The 20,812-nt window shown below is 32.6% G+C and overlaps 1 long non-coding RNA gene and 1 pseudogene across 1 annotated transcript; one reads left to right on the plus strand and one right to left on the minus strand.

Moving 5' to 3' along the window:
* Positions 1 to 6,339: 6,339 nt before the first annotated feature.
* Positions 6,340 to 6,974, minus strand: LOC114744290 (putative tRNA (cytidine(32)/guanosine(34)-2'-O)-methyltransferase; annotated as a pseudogene).
* An 8,048-nt stretch (positions 6,975 to 15,022) lies between these two features.
* On the plus strand, positions 15,023 to 15,917 carry LOC114744287 (uncharacterized). The gene is made up of 2 exons (XR_003740082.1): positions 15,023 to 15,123; positions 15,762 to 15,917. It is a non-coding gene; the product is annotated as an uncharacterized LOC114744287 (long non-coding RNA).
* The last annotated feature ends 4,895 nt before the right edge of the window (positions 15,918 to 20,812 follow it).

Consider the following 20,812-nt stretch of genomic DNA (forward strand, 5'->3'; position numbering starts at 1 on the left):
TTTTTTGCTTGAAATTCCTCTTACACACTTTCGTCCTAACTTAGCTTACCATGGGTACAATCCTCTCTAAATCTTCTTGAGGCCTTAAAAAGCTTTAGGCTTTGTTTGGTTGGAGGGTTGTTGAGGGGAGGGAAGGGGAGGGAAGGGGAGGGGATGAGTGTGTTTGGTTGGGAAAAATAGAGGGGAGGGGAGGGGAGGGAAGAAATTTGTCTTTTAGTGCTCCCCTCCCCTCCCCATGCTCCCCTCCAAATTTGGGGTTTTTTGGAGGGGAGAGAAATATTATGTCTAATATTGACCAAACTATCCATACTAATTTTTTAATATTCCAAGTTTGTCCATCTTATTAAAAATCTTTTTTCACTTCTTTCTTTTTTAGCCACTAATAATATTTGATAATAATAATATAATTATATAATTATATAATATATACATATCATAACATGTGTGTATTATAATTATATATTATATCGTGTGTGTATTAAAAAAATAAATTAGTCTAAATATAGAGATAAGGGTATATTTGTCAATTTATAATTACCTCCCCTCCCCTCCTCTTATGAACCAAACAAGAAATCTCCCCTCCCTTCCCCTCCCCTCCAACCAAACAAAACCATAACCTCCCTTTCCCTCCCCTTCCCTTCCTTTAGTTAACCTCCCCTCCCCTCCCTTCCATTGAACCAAACAAAGCCTTATGCTTGTTTCATCTTGGCCTTGTAATTCACTTATGAGTTCTACAAATGTTTATACTTTAACTCTAAAAATATCTTTAATTTGTAATTTAGTTCTTGGAAGTCATTTTATCTTTTCATAGAATTTCCAAGACTTTTGATAAACTAGACTGGGTAACTTGTTTAATTCAATCTTATTTTAAGGTTCCAAGCCGAAAATTCATGATAGGACAAATTAAGTATTTTAAATTATTAAATTAATTAAGAACATGGTGTTGAATGCATCTTTATCCGCTTTTTTATTTGATAGCTCGCGTAACCTCTAATGGCTCCATAATAGTCATCATAAAAAATGCTTTCATCTCCTATACACAGAAGAGTCAAGACGCAATCGAAATTGAGTGCCATTATTAATGTAATGGACGTGACGGTGTTGGGCTCTAGGCCCAGTCCTTAGTGTGCTTAGTAAGTCAGTTAGATTGCTCAACAGATTTTGTTACTAGACTGAAGTATAAAACAGTCTAATGCTAAGTGTAAACACAAGATTAGTGAATGAGGAGATGATCAGTATCATTTCTTTCTGACTTCTTCCACCTAAGTATACATTTCTGCATGGTACCATAGTCGTGCAATTGCCGACAAAGATTCCAATCCTTCATCTCTCTATATTTTTCCAGTTGTTTGGTGTCTTTTCTCGTTCTTCTTGTTTTGGCAATGTCTAGCTCTACCGGTGTTAGTTCAGCTCGCAATGATCAGTTAGTGAATAATGTTCCTCGCCTTCTTATGAACAAGAAGATCATTGTTAAACTTGACGATCATAGCTATTTGATATGGAAACAACAAGTTCAATTAATGTCCAAACAACATCGATTGCTAGGATTTCTTGATGGATCCACTCACCCTCCACCAGCTCTAGTTCAAAACGAATCGGGTCAGACCATTGTGAATCCAGTCTTTGTGGAGTATGAAGTACAAGATTTGTCACTAGCTGTCTGGTTACTCTCTTCTATTAGTGGGTCAGTGTTACCTGAGCTCGTTGCCTTCAATATGGCCGTACAAATCTGGTCTCGTCTTGAACAAATCTACTCATTCAAATATGATGCAAAAATCCTCTCCTCCTAAAATCAGTTATCTAATCAAAGAAAAAAACTATCGATGCGTGATTTTCTAGCCACAGCTAGATCAATCTGTGACCACTTGGCTATGTTAAGGCACTGAGTTGCTAAGACTGATTAAATTTCTTACGAACTGAATGGCTTGACTGCGGAATATGAATCTATCATTGCTGTGATTAATAGTGCTCATGGTCGTTTCTCAATTTCTAAAGTCCATACAATGCCCATCGATGCTGAGACTCATGAGAAAGCGTTCATCCAAACGATGTCAGCGCAAGCTAACTATGCTAGTCCTAATTATCAAGGATCTTTCAAATCTTCAAAACAAGTCTATAATACCACTTATAATTTGTAGTTTGACAGGGGTCGTGCTGTTGCTACTCTGTTTCAGCAACCTTCGCCACATCTCACAGCACCTTTTGGTCGAGGTAGAGGTCAAAGTCTTACTTTTAATTGGTGAACTTATCAGATCTATGTGAAAGTGGGCCATACTGGTGATAGGTGCTATTTTTGGTATGATTATAATTTTAATAATAATCTTCCTACTCGACCTACTCCAAGTGCGTATAATACTATTTCATATTTTGGTGAGCAATCTGCGGGAGAATATGTGCAACTCAGGGTCATGGTTATGTTCAGTCTTCATCTCATCAGATCTCTGGCACAAGTCCACAGTTGAACAACACTCAGACTTCAACAGGATCTACTACACCAGATGCTACAGCCAGTCAAGCTACTCCTATTTCAACTCCTATTCAGCCTACTGATGCTCAAGTTTATCTCGCTAATCTTGCTGCCACAAATGATGATGATGCACGGTATTTTGATTCGAGAGCCACTCAGCATCTTGCTCATACAACTGCTCCGCTTCAACAAATGTTTGATGGATCCAGAACAGTGGAAGAAGGTAATGGCCAACCCTTACCTATCTCTAAATTTGGGCACACTAGTTTATCTACTCATAAGACTTTACATCTGCATAATATGCTTCTTGTACCTGCTATGAAAAAGAAGCTAATGTCTGTAGCTCAATTCACGAGAAAATCAGGTTTTAGTTGAATTTTTGCCGATGATTATGTGGCTAAGGACCTGCAAACCCGAATGACTTTAGCGCATGGTACTAAGACCCGTGGTATGTACAAATATACTGGAAAGCAACAATCTCATCAGCAAGCAGGTTTCCCTTCATATAGTAACAATTGCTATTCTGTTTCTAGTTTTGATGTTTTGATTCTGTGGCATCATATACTTGGTCACCCATCTATTGAAACTAATAAAAAAGTTTTATAGTAGAATAAGGTAGAGGCGTCTAAAGATTGCAATTGGTCTGTTGTTAAGCCTGTCAATTAGGAAAGAGTCACAAGTTGCCATTTGTATCTTTCACCACAGAATACAATAAACCTTTCCAACTTATAATGGCTGATTTATGCAGTTCAGCTCCAATTTTATCTTCTGGCTATGGCCACTATATTGCATTTATCAATGCTCATAGTCGCTTTGTATGGATGTATCTGTTAAAATGCAAATCAAAAGCACCACAAGCATTCAAAAATTTTAAGAACGAGGTTGAGGTGCAGTTTCAAACTAAGACACAATAGTTTCAATTTGACAATGGTGGTGAATTTCAAGTTTTTTCTTAGTATCTTACTGAGTATGGCATATATCATCTGCTGTCCTGTCCTCACACATCTGAACAAAATGGTTTGGTAGAAAGAAGACTGATAAATTGTTGAAATAGGACTTACACTACTTGCTGTTATCACTCTATTACTGGCCGCATACCTTCACCTCTATAATGTTTCTCATGAACAAATTACCTTCTCAACCCTTAAATGGGTGCGCTCCACATGAGAAATTGTACGGCAAACTGCCAGATTGCTCTATTTTGAGGGTCTTTGGCTGCAAGTGCTATCCTTGGACAAAACCTTATAATACCGACAAGCTGGACTATAGATTAGTTTCGTGTGTGTTTTTTTTTTTTTTTTTGGTTACAGTTCTTAACACAAGGGATATAAGTGTTTGGATCCTTTGACTGGAAGGTTACACATATCAAGACAGCAGACCAAAAATTAGGAGGGTGGGGGTAGGGGGCAAATAACATTAAAAAAAGTTTACAAAAATCATTGGGTACTTACTGCTAGTATCAATTGAGTCTGAACAAATTCATCCATGTCATGAAGACCTGTGACTGCACGAAAATATGGAACAAATCTTAGTTTCCTAGCATGAACATAACTATACACATCATACATCAAAACATTATGAAGTTACAATCATGAACGCCCTTTACCGTCAGGAGCACCATCACACACAACCAGGTCAGCCTTGCAACTATCAAAATGTCTAATGACCTGAGGAAAACAAGACAAATGACACTTGATCATACTTTGGTATATAGCCAATTGAAGAAAATCATGTTGGTCGGCAAAAAGCAGCATTGAAACAGCAAGTTCTATACTTTTAAGTTCCAACTAGTTCCTAGAGGATGAAAATGAGATAAAAGGATCATTTAAAGACTAGGCTAAATCCATATAACCCTGTGTCATCATACCGAAAAGCTACAACACTGTACATAATTACATTTTGCACAGGATTGCAGTGACTTTTTTTCAATCTGATAGCTATCTTCTGCTTCTTTACTGCATTTCCAACATCAGATTTTCTTATCTCCAAGAAAAAAAGAACAGCAAAAAGGAGTTGCAAGTATGCAGTTGACATTTAAACAAACCAGGAGCAACTATATAATTTTATGATAGAAATATATAATAGCAGACAAATGATTTAGACATATGAATTCATAGTCTGAACATATCCTTCAATAATGGATCCTAACCCAAACAGACTCATAAGCATAATATCTTTGGTATTATGCATTATCCACCCACCCCTAAAAGAAAATCATTTATATCTAACAGGAAAAAGGATAAGCAAAACATTAACTTCTCAATACAGATTGGTGATTATTAACAAGTCTTCCTACTAAAATTAAAGGCATAAATCGAAGATTTGAGATAGTAGTGCCGTACATAGCACTTCAGCTGTACGGGCATTAGTTATATCACCCTGCACCTGAATAACACCTTCAATTGGAGCCATTGGCTATAGATCGATAGCAACTATAAGAGGAAGATCATCATCCCTGCATATCACAGTGTAGCAGGAAATTTATGGTCTTGACAGAATGACATGAATGACAATCAAAATATAAGCGACAGATGTTTTTGAAGATAAATTTCATGATAAACAATGTCAGTCCACAATTTAAAAACTTCCAAAGTGGTCAATGAGTTTTCAATGATCACTAACAAAACATCAAATTTGCAAAATAGCTAATTGTTCATGAAATCTTAATCCAATGCTGCTAACATTGTAAGAAAAACAACCACTTTGTGACTACATTTTAAATTATTTAATTTTTTAGGCAAAGGAAAAAAAATTATACATAGCTTATGAAGAAATATACATAAATACACAATGTATCAATATTCAACAATCAAAAGCAAAGATTAATAGTCATACTATCATGCGAAAGCTCATCAATAGGAAAATGAGATGCTTTTTAAGCTAATTTATATAACCAAAACTAGCCAAACAAGAAAGTTCTTGATCGCAATCTAACTTGCATTAATTCATATTTCTAAATTGAAACACAAAGACCTTAAAATCAAGGAAATCCGGAAGAAACCAAAGAACTTTATGAGAAAGTGAATTTAATTTGTATCAGGTGCAAGTTATTCTGGGAAACACAGTTTACGACTCAAAACCTGAATAAAGGAACTAGGGATCATCCAACGATTAAGATGAAACCCATATGAGTTTCGAAAATGCACAAGCATAACTCAAGATTCTTCCATCAATGTTCTAGCACCAATAACTTATATTCATTTCCAAAGTAGATTGTGTTTCCCATCCTTAATAATAAACAACAAACCCAACAAGCCTTATCTCACTAGGTGGGGTTGGCTATATAGATTACATGATGCCATTCTACTCTATCAACAACCAAGTCTTTAGATATGTTATTGATTAGAAGGTCTTGTTTAATGACCTAATTGAGGGTTCTCTTTGGTCTTTCTTTGCCTTTTTTTGTACGACTCCAAATTGTGTGATCTACCCTTCTCACCAATGTCTCCAATGGCCTTCTCTGCAAATACCAAACCACCTCAAATAGTGTTCAACCATTTTCTCTTCGATAGGTGTCATAAGTTTTTTTTGTTAGGCGTCACACCTACTCTTGCTCTGATATTTTCATTTCAAAACTTATCTTTTCTTATATGACTATACATCCATCTCAATACCCCCGTTCTTAATAATGTCAAACATCATTCAGAAAATCTTTTGTTTTAGATCAGTCAATGCTTTGTCCCTTAAACTAGCATGCTGATCTAATAATCTGGCTCTTTTGGTTGTATTCTTTGTTCACCCTCTAACAACAGTGTTCTTTTAGCATAAAGGGAAAAAAGGGAAAACCAGAAGTGTATTGCTACCACCATCACTTGTGTATTAGTCCACATTACTCTTACACTCAATATTATAATATTTCTAATCACAAGTACCTAACTCCAGCTACCAGGGGCAGCGCATAAATCTACCACCCATTTCACTGCTGCAAAAGAAATTGTAACTGTAAGCCAAGAGAGGAAATTTGGGCACATAGATACAGCTGCACAGATACACATGCGCACAAGTGTGTTCATGCTGTGCTGTTAAATTGTGAACTATAAAACTCATTAAACCTTCCGGATAATTTTAAGATGCTATAGCCCAAGCTTTCTAATAAAAGGTGTGGACTCAAGCCTGTTAAGTGCCTAATCTCTAATTTTGTCTAACACTAATCACATTCTCAACCTCAAATACAAAACAAAGGGCAATCCTTCTGATCAAGCCAATGAATTCATTTGTTTCTCCAAAATGTTAAGAAAACCAAGCCAAAAAAAGTTACTGTGGCAGGTTATTCTGAGTTTCACCAACAAGGCATGCACCTTCAAATATGTTGAATTCCTCATCTATTTGAAGAAGTTTGAAGGCACTTTGAGCATGCCAACCTTCTTTTGCTTTCCACTAGTAGATATCCTGTAAAAAGAAGAGGAAAACATCCAGCTGAACATAGAGAAGCAACAAAGTAAGAGACATAATTAGAGAAAGATATCAATCATAACCTCTTACTCTTATCCCTTGAAGCCTTGCCCATGATTTTAATTTACTGACTTCTCAATTTTGTATTTAAAAAGACCTCTTTTCACCAACAATACTATCAATGTTAGTGTTCCAAGAACCTGCCAAATATTCAGGGCAATCAAAGTTAGTTTGATGAAAATAAAAGATAAAAAAGGAAGTGGATGAAAGAGAGATAAAATTTAGCTCATTTGTGAATGGTGAGGTACAGTTCATTTGAAACCGAGAGGTGGTTTCCTTCATCAATAGGTTCAGCCAGCTTGAAAACAAAAACAAAAATAGAGGCACATGAACATTTATTTATGGGAATATTAATCTTTTGGTCATTATATTTTTGACTCATTTGTAACTTAGCTGCTGGACTTTAACTCAATGCAAATAAGTCCCTGTAGTTTTGACTCGGGTGTGATCTAGTTCATGAACTTTGACCCGATGAAACATTGAAACCATTTAATAAATGGGCTGGAATAGACTATCGGGTTAGCCGGGTCACGGGAAGCGTTTGGTTGATGACCTTTTCTTATATATGGAAAAGGAAAAGGAACAAGAGTTAAACCGCCCTTAACTATTTTAATCCTTCTTTTTGTGGTTTTAAAACAATGTCAACAGTATATATTTAGAAAAGAAATGAAATTAAGGTGGATGAAGTGAAATAATTGAAAAGGTAAAGGGGAATGAGATGGGGGTTGATGGCAGTGACAAATCATTTTTCGAATGGTCGATTCCAGTCCTCGTTTTGACAAGTCTAATGCTACTTAACTGTTCTACCAATTCTCTTTCTTGTTCTCCAACAGTAAGGGAAAAAAACTCTAATTCTTCGTTTAAACTTTCAGCCATTTCTAGTAGCTCAGACAGAATCACAAATATGATTAAAATGCATATAGATTTCACGTGCTTGAGTCATCTTGATGACCAAATCAGTCATAAGATAAACGAAAGAAAGACACCCAGAAGCCACAGTCACAGATTTCCAGTCCACATAGCAACAACAGCATAAGTAATCGAAGCTTACAAAAAGAAGAAAGCACATAGTAGAAATGTAGAATCACAATGTAATCGGAGTGTTACGGGCTGAGGGTAGCGGCGGCGACTGTGAGAGAGAGAGACTGGTCGATGGTCGTTCTCTTCTCCGGCGGCCTTGCCTTCAATTGACAGTAATGAGGCCATGAGATTGGCGACTGAAAGTGAGAGACGGCTTCTTAATAAAACTAGAGGCCTTACCCCGTGCGTTTGCACGGGATGTTTTATTTTTGATCGCTTCTCGTTGAGAATTTGACGTGATTCTCTGTTTTTTTTTTTGGCCAAGTTCAATAATTTGTACTGATTCTAGAGTCTGAAGAGTTAATGGTTAAATTAACAGTATCACCCATCCGCCTTCTGTATCACTGGCAATATTTGTTAAAAGTGTCTCCCCCATCACTACACATTTTTCACTGAATGGCCTATTGCACTTTATTATATCTTTAAGCCTTCGATTAAGAGTTTTTATATAAAATCTTCTTGCCATTGGTGCCTCATCCAATATTATCAACTTTATTACTTTAATCAAATTCTTGGGTGCCGAGTTTTAGCAATATTGGATATGAGCTCTTCATTGATCTTGATGGGAATACAAAACCTTGAATGTGTTATACGCCTTGGTAAAAGCAAAGTTACTCCATTCCAACTTGATGCGATATTCAATACTACCTCCGGTCCTAATTATAAGAGTTAATTTGAAGAGATTAAGGAAGTAAGTTAAGTTAGTTATTTGTAATAAATATGTGTTGTCTTTCTTAAAATATTCTTACTAATTAAGTTTATTTATTAAAACTATCATTATTAGAGAGATTAATTTGAAAAAAAATATAAATATAAGAGATAAAGTGGATTGGGGTCTTATAATTAAGACCAAAATAAAAGTCAAATGAGGTCTTATATTAACGATCGGAGATAGTATAATATTTTCAGTTACTCTAACTACTTCTATTGAAGTGTTATGTTCCCAAAAAAAAGTGTTTTTCTGATGCCCCCATAAAATCATATGCACTAAGACAAAACCTTCTTTTGGCCCCATTGCTAATTCCATGGTTTGATTGAATATTAGCCTTTGTTCATCAGTCAAGGACTTTTTGAGCAAACATCAAAGCATTCTCAGATGCAACAATTTTAAAGTACTAATGTAGTTATGAATTCTTTAAAAACTGTAATTTGATATTGGAAAGTCTTCAAAGTTTTGAAAAAACCACTTGGTTGAAGACGCCAATGATCCCTTTATCCATGTTGTGCTTAAAACACTGATGTTAATATTTCTAAAGCATTACTCCATATCGGTGTGGTGAAATTAACTAATGTGATTATCTTATTTCGGATCTTGAGAAAAATTATCTTTGCACCGGATTGGATAAATAGTCATACAATAATAATTTGTGGTCTATGAGTTGGTTAATTAATTAGTCTGTCAATATTTAACTATTGCAATGTAAAAAGAAAAAATGATAGGCAAGTTTCTATTTGTTTGTTCATCTTGGATAGGACAGTGAGATAGGTAACTTCATTTTTTCCATTCTCATCGTCACAATATAATTATATAATATATGAAAAATGACAACATGCCTATTTGTACAATTTTATAATCTAAGAAGCAGTAGGAGGAAGTGAAATGAAATTCATAATATATATATGTGTGTGTATAATACTTTTTGTTGGAGGGGGCTAAAAATTTCGATTCCAATAGCAGGCATGTTAAACCAAATATTTTTAAGTGGTAGAGGAAATTTGAATAAAAAATTGGAAGATGACATTATTATATTTAAAAAGTTACTAAATTAATTTAAAGTATTTATATTTATTATTTTTATTCAAACTAATTTATCCTAATTATAAATTAATATATAATCTTATAATACACATAAATATTTTAGAGACATTATGTAGTATATTCTATGTTTAAATAATTTAGTAACTTTCATAATCTTTTTAAATTAATTAGCTAAATCTTATATTAAAAACTGCAAGTAGTATTTCACTATATTTTATAAGTTTCCTCTTATGGTTGCAATGCATGGGTTGGTTATGGAACATTACTACCAACTACCAAGAGTATTGCCCCTTGGCCAGAAAAAGGAGTAGTGCCAAAAGCATTATACATACCATGGATAAATCACCCAAGAAATTCCCTTTATCTTATTGAGGCCTTGGAAAAAGATGCACGTGCTGGCAAAAAAAAGGTGCTGCGCTTGCATTTCTCCAACTTGGTGCCGCCTTACGTTTTTCTTAAAAAGAGAGATCTGTAGGCCTTGATAGCCCAAAGTACTATACTTTCTGGAAGGTTGAGCCACCAAAATTAACGCCCAAAATAGAACCTAGCTATAGTAACACCGAACTAAAATAAAAAGAAAAACGTTTTTCACAATTATTTTGTCATTTAAAATATTTTTTTGTTAACGCATAAATTTCAGCTAATAATTTAATTAAAAAAATGGAAAATGCTATATTGTATGATAAACTCTTTGTATGTGTTAAAAGCGATGTTAAAAGACTTGGCGCAGAATGGTGTTGTGTGGAACCATGAGCAAAATAGAAATGGCAATGCCGAAATGTAATAAAACATAGCAGATAGCATAAATATGGGATGAAGCTCGTTTGAGATTGCATTTATCCTAAAATTTTACAATGTTGGATGAGTCAAAATATTATAAACGAACCTCAAACAAACTCAGAAGTTGACAAGTAGTATATAGATACCCCGTAATAAACTATGAAGAAATAAAAAATTAACTGTAGTGTCATCTACTATTGAGTTTTCTTAGATCATCTAAATTAACTTATCAACTGGAAACAAAATCTTAAACAAATTTTAAAAAAATTCTTACAACAGACAAATCAAAATTTTGAAGATTATCAATAACTAAAAAAAATAATCCGCAATTTTTGTGATTTGCCTCATCAATTTAAACTTAAGTGCATTGAATTTGGTGGGAAACATCTAATTGGTGGAAATTTGAATAATAATTATAAAAACAAAATGTAAAATGAATGAAAATAGGATTCAAATAATCATTGCACACATTTGCAATCAACTTCGTCTAATCCTCCATCAAGATGTAACACGTAGTCTCAATTTTTGTAGTTTGTTTACTTTTCATCATCATTTCACATTTATTCTTAAAAAAAAAAACTCACCTTAAAAAGGAAAAAAAATCTATCTTGAAAAACGAAAAGACCTTAAATCACTATGTAGAATAATTCAAACAACTATATAATTACAAAGACTTACACCTTTCTAATATCTGGGAAAATAAAGAGATTCTAAATAACAACAATGAAAACAAAGAGGGCTTGAATCACTTTGTGAAATAATTTAGATAACTATATATAATTACACAAATTTGTACCATTGAAAAATAAAAAGAGCATAAATCACTTATCACTTTTTGAAATGATGAAAACAAAAAGACTTTAAATTACATTGTGATATAATTCAGAAAATTGTATAATTTCACATACTTGCACCATTTTCAATATATTGGAAAATGAAGTGACAGGGAATAACTTGCACCCTTTTCAATCATGTTATAAATGCATTTCTCTTGTATGAAACCTCTTCCACAGGACATGGACCATCCCTCTTTCTTAACTTATATAGTTAATGTATAAATAGTAATTAATGCAGAAAATAATGACAAAAAATACTTATTAAATTTTAACATGACAAATAAATTATGCTGACTACTTCTTTAATGGTTTTCACTACTCTTATAATGATTTCAACATGTAAAAATCTATCACAATCATAGTCTTAGTCTTATCATTTGTATTTTCATTGATTTGTGTAAAACATGTTAGAAATGTCTTACAAAGATCAAAGAATCATTTGTCATTTTAAATTTTAGCAAGTATTTTTTTGGGGTGATTTTTCCATTATTATAGATCTCCATGTTTATGGCTTTAACACTACAAAAAAAAAACAGCTGATTAGTGACGAAAAAAAATTTCGCCGCTAATTTGTGACGGAAACAAATTCTGTCACTAATTTCTGATAGAATTACAACGGAAATTCTATCGCTAATTTTTTCGACGGATTAGTGACAGAATTTCTGTCCGTCACTAGTCTGTCAGAAAATCCATCAATAAATATTTAGCGACAGAATTTTTTTTTGTCAGAAATTCCGTCGCTAATTCCGTTGCTAAATTGTTTGTCACAAAAGTTTTTGTCACTAATTCGATCGCTAATTCTATTCCGTCACAATTCCGTCACTAATCCATCACTAATTCTAAATTTTGTTATTTTAAATTATAATCTTACAAAAATTTATATAATAACAATTAAGAATATAATGATTTAAAAACATTTTTAATTATAAAATAAATTGATATATTTATGGAGTTAGTGTTAATGAAGATATCGTCATTATTCATGTCATCATTATATATATACTGAAAATAGAAAGACAATTTCTTAGAAAACTTGTTTATATTTTGTTAAAATAAACTCCTCTTGATTATTAATAACAATTAAAAAATATAATAAGAATATTAATAACTTTCTTTTACAAATTGATTTAAGAAAGAAATAATTTTATCATATGTAAAATATATTGAAATATATAATATATAATAGAAATTCAAAACCAAAAAATGAATTTATATGAATGCAAACTAATATTGAAGTGAATTTTGAATTTCAATCATTAAACAATAAAATTTAATGAGGATATAATTAATACCCATGATATAGATTGATTTTAGTCTTCAATACAAAAACAAATGGTATATACAAAGAATTTTAAGAAAATAAATTACATAGGATATATATACAAGTAGGAGAATACTGTTTATCATAATCTACTCAAGTCATTTAATTTTTTATATAGAATAATTTATTAGATTTTATTATAGTATTTATTTTTCGAATAACAAGATTTTTTGACTAATTGTAAATGATTTTCTTCAAATATATAAAACACATATAGATAATATAATATAATATAATATAATACATATATAATTAAATTGTATATCTTATCAATGTTAATTAAAAAATAAATTTAAGAATTATTTATAAAAAAATTATTTATGATTTAAAATTCAAAATTAGTGTTGTTAGAAATTATAAAAAATGTAAAACAAATATTTAAAAATTATTTTTTCATTAAAATAGTTATGATTAAAATTATCATATAGTATATTTTTAGTTTTTAATAATATATATGTATATATAATTGTTTGTGTAAGATAATATTATATATATATATATATTTAATTTTACATAATAAGTTAACAGGTTCACTACAGCTCAACTGGTAAAACCGCACGCATGCGCAGAGAAGGTTTTGGGTTCAAGCCATGGAGAAGTCAATTTGAAGAGGGAATTAATGTGGTGGCGACATGTGGCACGCACGTGAAGGCAGAGCTGAGGTGGCATCACACGTGGCAGTAGAGGTGAGGTGGCAGCACACAGGGGTGAGTATTCAGTTTTTCGGTTCGGTTATCAGTGATAACCGAATAGAACAAATTTTAAACACCGAACCGAAACTGATAACCGAACTAACCGAAACCAAATTAATCGAAATATATAAATATGAAAGTGATTTTAAATTAATAATAATAATAAAACACAATTATAACCATTAATTAATAAATATTTCATCATTTAATGTGATTTATTACAATAATATTTATTATAACCATATTTATTGAAAATAAATATATTTAAAGAGTTCACATAAATCCATATATATATTTATTATAATAATATTTATTAAATATAAATATATAATATATTCATTTCAGTTTTTTGGTTATAACTGAATTTTTTTTCTACTAACCGAATCGAACACTGAAACCAAATTATTACAAAAATAAAAACTGAATATGTAACCGAAAACCGAAATAATCAAACTGAAAAACCAAAATTAAATTCGATTCGGTTTAGTTTTCGGTTACAGTTCGGTTTTGCTCACCCCTAGCAGCACACATGGCCGTAGAGGTGAGGTGGCAGCGACACATGGAGGTGGTCCCCAGTGATAACGAGGCAATTGGCAGAGGTACCACGTGGCATTTTATTTTATTTTTTAAAAAATCGGGTTAGCAACGGATTAGCGATGGAATTTTTCCATTGCTAATTTGCAACAAAAATTTCTATCAAGAATTAATGACGGAAATTCCATCGCTAATCAATTAGCGACAGAACAAATTCCGTCACTAATTCGTTTCCATCGCTAATCCATCAGTAATTAGTCACTAATTCCATCGCTAAATAAAAAATTCCGTCGCTAAAAGCATATTTTTTTGTAGTGTAACTCTTTCATTTATTTACCCTTTTCTCTTTTTAGTTCAATTCAAAGCAGCATTTTTTGTTATTCATGCCCACACAGTCAAGAGTTCCCACTTTCCACCATGCTGGTCAGAGGAGTGAATGTAAGGCCTTACGAAAAAAAATTCATGGCAATCAAAGAATCCAATTTGTTCTGGCAGAGCTGTAGTTTTGACACAGTCATTCGTTTTTGCTTTGTCTCATTTGTTGTGTTCTCACGTGACAAATACCAAAAATTTCAGTTTCTTCCCCCATTGTATCTAGCATAACACATAAGGGTGGGAATAGACCAGGCGGCCTGTCATGGGCCTCTGGCCTGACCTGTTTTTAGCCTGATTAGGCCAGGCCTGTTAAAATATAGGCACAGGCTCAGGCCTTATAAAAAACCTATAAAGCCTATCAGGCAGCCTGAGCCTGTTATGCCTTTGTAATATTTTGTATTTATGTTTAGATTTGTCAAAAAGACGCCTTGAACCCGTGATCTGGAAGTGAGATGGTGGTCACCTTGCCGCTGCCTCGCCGCGTGTTTTTGTTAAGTGTCGTGCAAGATATACGATTTTAAATCCAAAGTTCGCCAAAAAAGAACCTCAATACATTTTCTCTGCCTTAGTCCGTTAGGTATTCCTTATCTATCTTTTAACTCCTTAGCTCATTCTAGCCGCCACTCGAGCAGTCGAGCTCTACATCTCCAGTCTCGACTTTGTTCTCCATTCTCCAAGTCTCACCAGCGTCGTTCAGTTCCACAACCTTGCCGTCGTTCACTCTCCAGCTCCGAGCTCTCGCGGTCGGCCATTTGCACACTATCCCAATTTCTAGACCTAATCTCTCCTCCTCTTCACTCCTCATTTAGCTCGTACATCGTCAATGGGTAAGCTTTTTGTTACAAACTAAACTTTGATAACTAGAACACTACTTTCTCTCGTCCATCGTATTCCAATAAATAAAAGCAATCGACTGGTGATATGATTTCATTATTCATGGCAGAAATATGAAATCTGAATGTGATTATATATATTCATGGAAGAAATCGTTGAAATTAGAAGTCGCCGCCATGAACACACACACAAGGTCCCATGTGTATATTCCCCCATATATATATATATATATAGTCGTGGGAGAAATCTGAAGTCACCGCCATGAATATATGTATAATATATATGGAAAGTAACAGATTTTATCAAAATTTTAATCATATAGTGTTGTGCTTATGTTTTATAATTTTTCATTGTTCTTCTTCTTGTTTTTTTAGGCGCGCCTTGTTTATAGATTCTACAGTAGCTTGTATTGTGCCACTGGATCAAGATTTTATCAGAATTTTTCTACAGAAAATTAGGAATTTTAGTGTTGTGGATATTTTTGTTAACTTTTGATTTATCAGGTTTCTTACTCATTTTCCTAGAGGGTGGAAGCATGTTTTTAGTCATTCAATTGATATATGCTAAATTGCTAATATGTGCTTTATGATTCATTGTCAATATATTATACATTTCATTTCTTCTTTTCAAGGTGTTCAAACAAGAAGCAACTACGCTGGTCAGGGAAAAAAAAAACAAGAAGAAACTGGACGGACGGCTATACTTCTATTTGGTCAAAATTATTGTAATTGTGATGAACCTTGTTCCCTTGTTTCATTTGGTATTACATTGTTGATTAATTAGATTATATTAGATTTTGTGTTGTATTTTAGATAATTTTGAATTTATTTATGTGTATATGGCCTATTTTTAGCCTGTTAATAGTTTTTGAAAAAATTGTAGGCTTTTTAACAGGCTTCAGGCCAGGCCAGGCCTTTATACAGGCCAGGTTTAGGCTCAAAAGAAAGCCTTTAACAGGCCACAGGCCAGACTCAGGTTGGCTTGTTACAAGACAGGCCTAGCCTGTTAAGAGGGAAGCCTGGCCTGGCCTGTTCCCACCCCTAATAACACTTCAGCAATTTTTAACATTTTTGCCAGAAAAGCAAATCCTCTCACTAGTTGTCCTAAGCTTTTATTAAGCAGCATATGTATATAGTTAAGTACAATATTTGGGTTTTTTGGTCAAAAAAGTATAATATTTGCCAAATATTATTTGGTTTCCAAAAATATGATTCTATGTATGTAAAAAATTGAAGAAAAAACACTGATTTTTCCACAACTATGTTAGGAAGACTTGGAAGAGCCGGCCCAATGCTCTTCTTCAAAAGACAGTGCAAATCTCTTATAAACTAATGTAGCACTAGAAGAATCCTCTGGGAGCTAAAATAGCGTCCTTTCTGGTAAAAGATTGAAAATTCCTCCCCAATAAGAGGCTTCAAGAATAGAAATGGCAGATTTTTTTTCACCAAGAGGCATCCAAATCCAAATGGGTTTTCTCCAATACATTAAATGAACAAATGAGAAAGTCTGGCCAAATAGAGAGATTGAATCATTTCCTTCACAACTTCACTCTCACAGTCATATACTGTTAGAAGCTTCCAATTAGATTGGAAAGGGTAGGGTTGTTGCTGCAAAATTGTGTTGACACTTTGAAGTGCTACTTTTGTGTTTACTTATTGTGATCTGAGATTGAGATATCAGTAAACTAAAAAAAGGTTGGGCAATATGCTAGAGACTTTTAGACAACATTTTTCATTGTTTGGGATGTAAGAAACAAAAATGCAGGAAAAAAAATTGACTCAAGCAAAACTTCCAAGATCTAACGGGCATTCAAGGATACCAAATGTGACTAAATTCTCCCCATATAGAAAATATTTGGTATTGGTGCTCAAAGAACCAAAACAAAAGACAAATTCTTACTAAAATGAGCAACAAAGAATACAAGACAACAAGTAAGATTTAAATGAAAAATGACAGCATTAGAAAATAAAATACTTGTAGAGAGCCACCAGTGAAAATAATAAAGCCTATTAACCTTAGAATTTAGCTTATTTAAAGCAAATGACCATTTTTGCAAGATCTACAAATTTTCTAGACTTAATACCAAATAAAAGCACAAAACGATTTTTAATGGATAAAGATTAAGCATACCAAAGATCTTATCTATGCAAAGCCAGAGCAAGTGAGGAGAAATTTAATAACTAAGCCCTAAACAGCTCAGCATGCATTGGAATACTTCCAGACCAAGTGTCTGTTTTTTTTTTTTCAAGAAGCAAAATGTAAGACCTCGAAGTTGATGTGCAACATATATAAAATCTAGTTGTGAAAATGAAGATATTGACAATGCATAGCATCATATGGAAGCTGTCACAGGTTGCGTGGCATCAGTTATGTGGCTTTGAAGTCAGCATGAAACCAGCAAAGAAACTGAACTCGCTTTGTTATTTTTTTCTTCTTATAATGTCAACCAAGATTGAAAGTAAATCAACAAAGAAACTAAATAAAGAACAGACTGTAGAAAGGCTTCAAACAAACACGCAGAGATGCCTATCATGGTAGCCTGACCTTATTGCCGCTAAGGAAATTCCATAACAAGGCATTCTCCCATTCAATTCTCTGCAATAAATTAAAACAAAGAAAAAAACCAACAGTCAATACTAAACACCAAAAACAAAAACATAGAACATAAACAGAAAATCAAAACAAACTGTTCGTGCATTAACAATGGAATGATGTGGATCAATAGAATGAAAAGAAACATATCAAAATTTTAAATCCAAAAGTCACATCATTAAATACTAAATAATATATTGATTGTAAAATATAAGTTGTTTGTGGCTGAAAATATAAGATAATTTGTTTTTCTCCTGTCCATTTATTATCTCTTCCACTAATAACTCACTTATTTTTATATAACAATTTGTTTCTACAAAATCATTTACCACCTAGATGAGAATCGAATTTAAATATTACTTTTTTCACAAACAGCCAAACTTACCTTGAATAATTCAATATTAACTGAATTACCATCTCAGTCTGTTACTTATGATAAATCTCTGCTTTTTTTTTTTCCCATGACAGCGGATTTGGAGGAACCCATCTAAACTTATTGTTGTGAGTGGAACATGATGGTCAGGATCATTAGTTGCTTGATAATCATACCCCTAGCCACAAAATTCTCATACACGTTGTCTTTGAAGGAAGAACCTTGTTCTGCCGATAGCACAACTTCATCCCAAATGCTTGAGATATATCTCTAACAAAAATAAGCAGAAAACACATCAAGTCATCGGCTGAAGTATTTTTCTTCCAATCAACTAAATTAATAACCAAATTTATTTCAAACAACATTTAAATATTTTGCATAGAACATCAATCTGGTAACTACGCCTCATTTGAACAAAAAAAAAAAGTGAGTGATTTTCAGAGTCTTCTTGCAAAGGAGTTGAACCATTCGATGTTCTCTCAGTGTGTAAGCCACCCGTGAAAATTTTTTAGCACTGACGTTTAGTTTCAAATATGCTAAAATCTTCATTGGGTAAAGAAAAATGCACATCGTTGTGGTGGAACTGAGGCATCCTACGTCACTTCAAAAAGGAGGTCTCCCTGTTACCAAAAAAGAAATAGAAAGGAGGTCTCCCTGCATTCCTCTAGTTCCTTTAACATATTACCTGAAATTCAGCTTCACTAAAATCAAGAAAGCAAAAAAAATAGTAAAAAAAACCATTCTTAACATGGTAGGCCAAATCCCCACAGGCCTTAACTAGGGTTGTTTCATCATTGAACATGTGGAAACTCTCGAGTTCATTTGGAGAAGAATAAAATACCTTTGGTATCGAAGGATTGAACCGAAAACATGAAGTCTGGTATAAAAGAAAAGAAATCAAAGAAGAAGCGAAGATAATACTTAAAAAGCAAAATCAAAGAAGAAGCGAAGATAATACTTAAAAAGCAAAATGGGGAGAGAAAACTTGAAGATGATCATGTTTAACCCCCGAAGATCAAAATAAGCCAATATATTATGTGAAAATGATGGGTGGAAGTCGAAGAAGCGTGAACTTGATCCATCTTTTAGTGATTCATGAGGAAGAGACGTTTGGAGTCTTATCATCGATCCATCTTTTAGTGATTCATGAGGAAGAGACGTTTGGAGTCTTATCATCTATAGATCAGAATAAGGGAATATATGAAATGAAAAGGAAGAAGTTGAAGAACCGTGCAGAAGTTGAACCATTTTTTCTTGATTTTGTGAGAAGAGATGGTTCGGTTCAATGAATTAATGCACGCATGGATGGACGAGCAATACTTGGCAAACCAATAGATACAAGCAAACGAAAATTCATTTGTTGCCTTGTATCCTCAAAAAGCATAATTGCCTCCCAATAAATAAAATGCTAACAATTAATTGCCAACAACAAAACATAGTTATGAGCCATGTGGAACAATGACAGAACAGCCACAACAAACAATTAAAAGACATGAGCCAATAGATGAAAGCCATGTAGACCAATCACAGAACAGCCAAAACATTTATAGGATATATAGATAGATAGATTGTAAATCATATTGAAATTTTCATTGCACCAATTGACAGAGCAAAATCAATGAATCAAGTAGAAATTAAACTATTTTATTGAAACATAATGTGTGCATGAAACATAGTAACCAAGGAAATAAAGGCTTAAAGTCAAATTTTGCTCCTAAAGTTTTTACACACAACCTACTGATATACAAAAGTGATAAAGATGTGATGTTATGTACCAACTACACTAATCTCAATTCACTTTATTCTTTATATTTATTTTTGTGAAATTAATTTTTACAATAGCATATAATAAAATTTTCATTAAATAGTAGTTTTAATTAATATAAATATTAGTAAGGATATTTTAGAAAAACTAACACATATTTATTACAAATAATTAACTTAACTAACTTTATTTAATCTACTCAAATTAAACAACTAGCTTTTATATTAAGAATAAGAGGTAATATATCTTTTAATTTGAATTTGGGTCATCTCACCCTTTCTCTCGTTTTTTTTTAATTGTTTCACTTACTATTAAATCAAAATAAATAAATGATTGATATTCAATATTTTATAAAAAAAAATTTTATTTTCAACCAGTGTACAATTGTACAAATTGTTTAGATCAAATTTTATTAATTTAAATTTATGAGAAAATTTTGAAAAAATGACTGTTGAATTCTAAAATTCTAAATCAGTATTGGTTACTATACTCGTAAAGAAAATGACTAAATTCCAAAAGCAAATGACAACAAATTTCTGTAATAATTCCTGATTTGAAATTTTAAAATTCAATAGTCATTTTTAGGAATTTTTCCTAAATTTATTTACTTATATTTTATGTAATATTATAATCATCATTTTATAAAATGTTTAAGTCTCAGCCCCTTATTTTTTATCCAATAATGGGGTGAGGAGAAAAAAAAGCACCGAAAAAAATAAGTAGATAATCCAAATCCTTTTTAATATATAAATATAAATAACAAAATTAATATAATCTTTGGTTCTTTACACGAATTTTTGCTGTAATCCTTGGAATTTCAATTAATAAATTTTGACCCCTCAAAGGGTAAAATGGTCTAAGTGTTTATTGAATTATTGAAACTAAGTGTTAACTGAAAAGAAACTTTAAGGGACCAAAACGTATAGTTTAAAATTTGACAAATCAAAAACCT

This window comes from Neltuma alba, unplaced genomic scaffold, assembly GCF_004799145.2.
Source record: "Neltuma alba isolate B1F8T4 unplaced genomic scaffold, ASM479914v2 tig00004328_pilon, whole genome shotgun sequence".
Lineage (NCBI taxonomy): Eukaryota > Viridiplantae > Streptophyta > Magnoliopsida > Fabales > Fabaceae > Neltuma > Neltuma alba.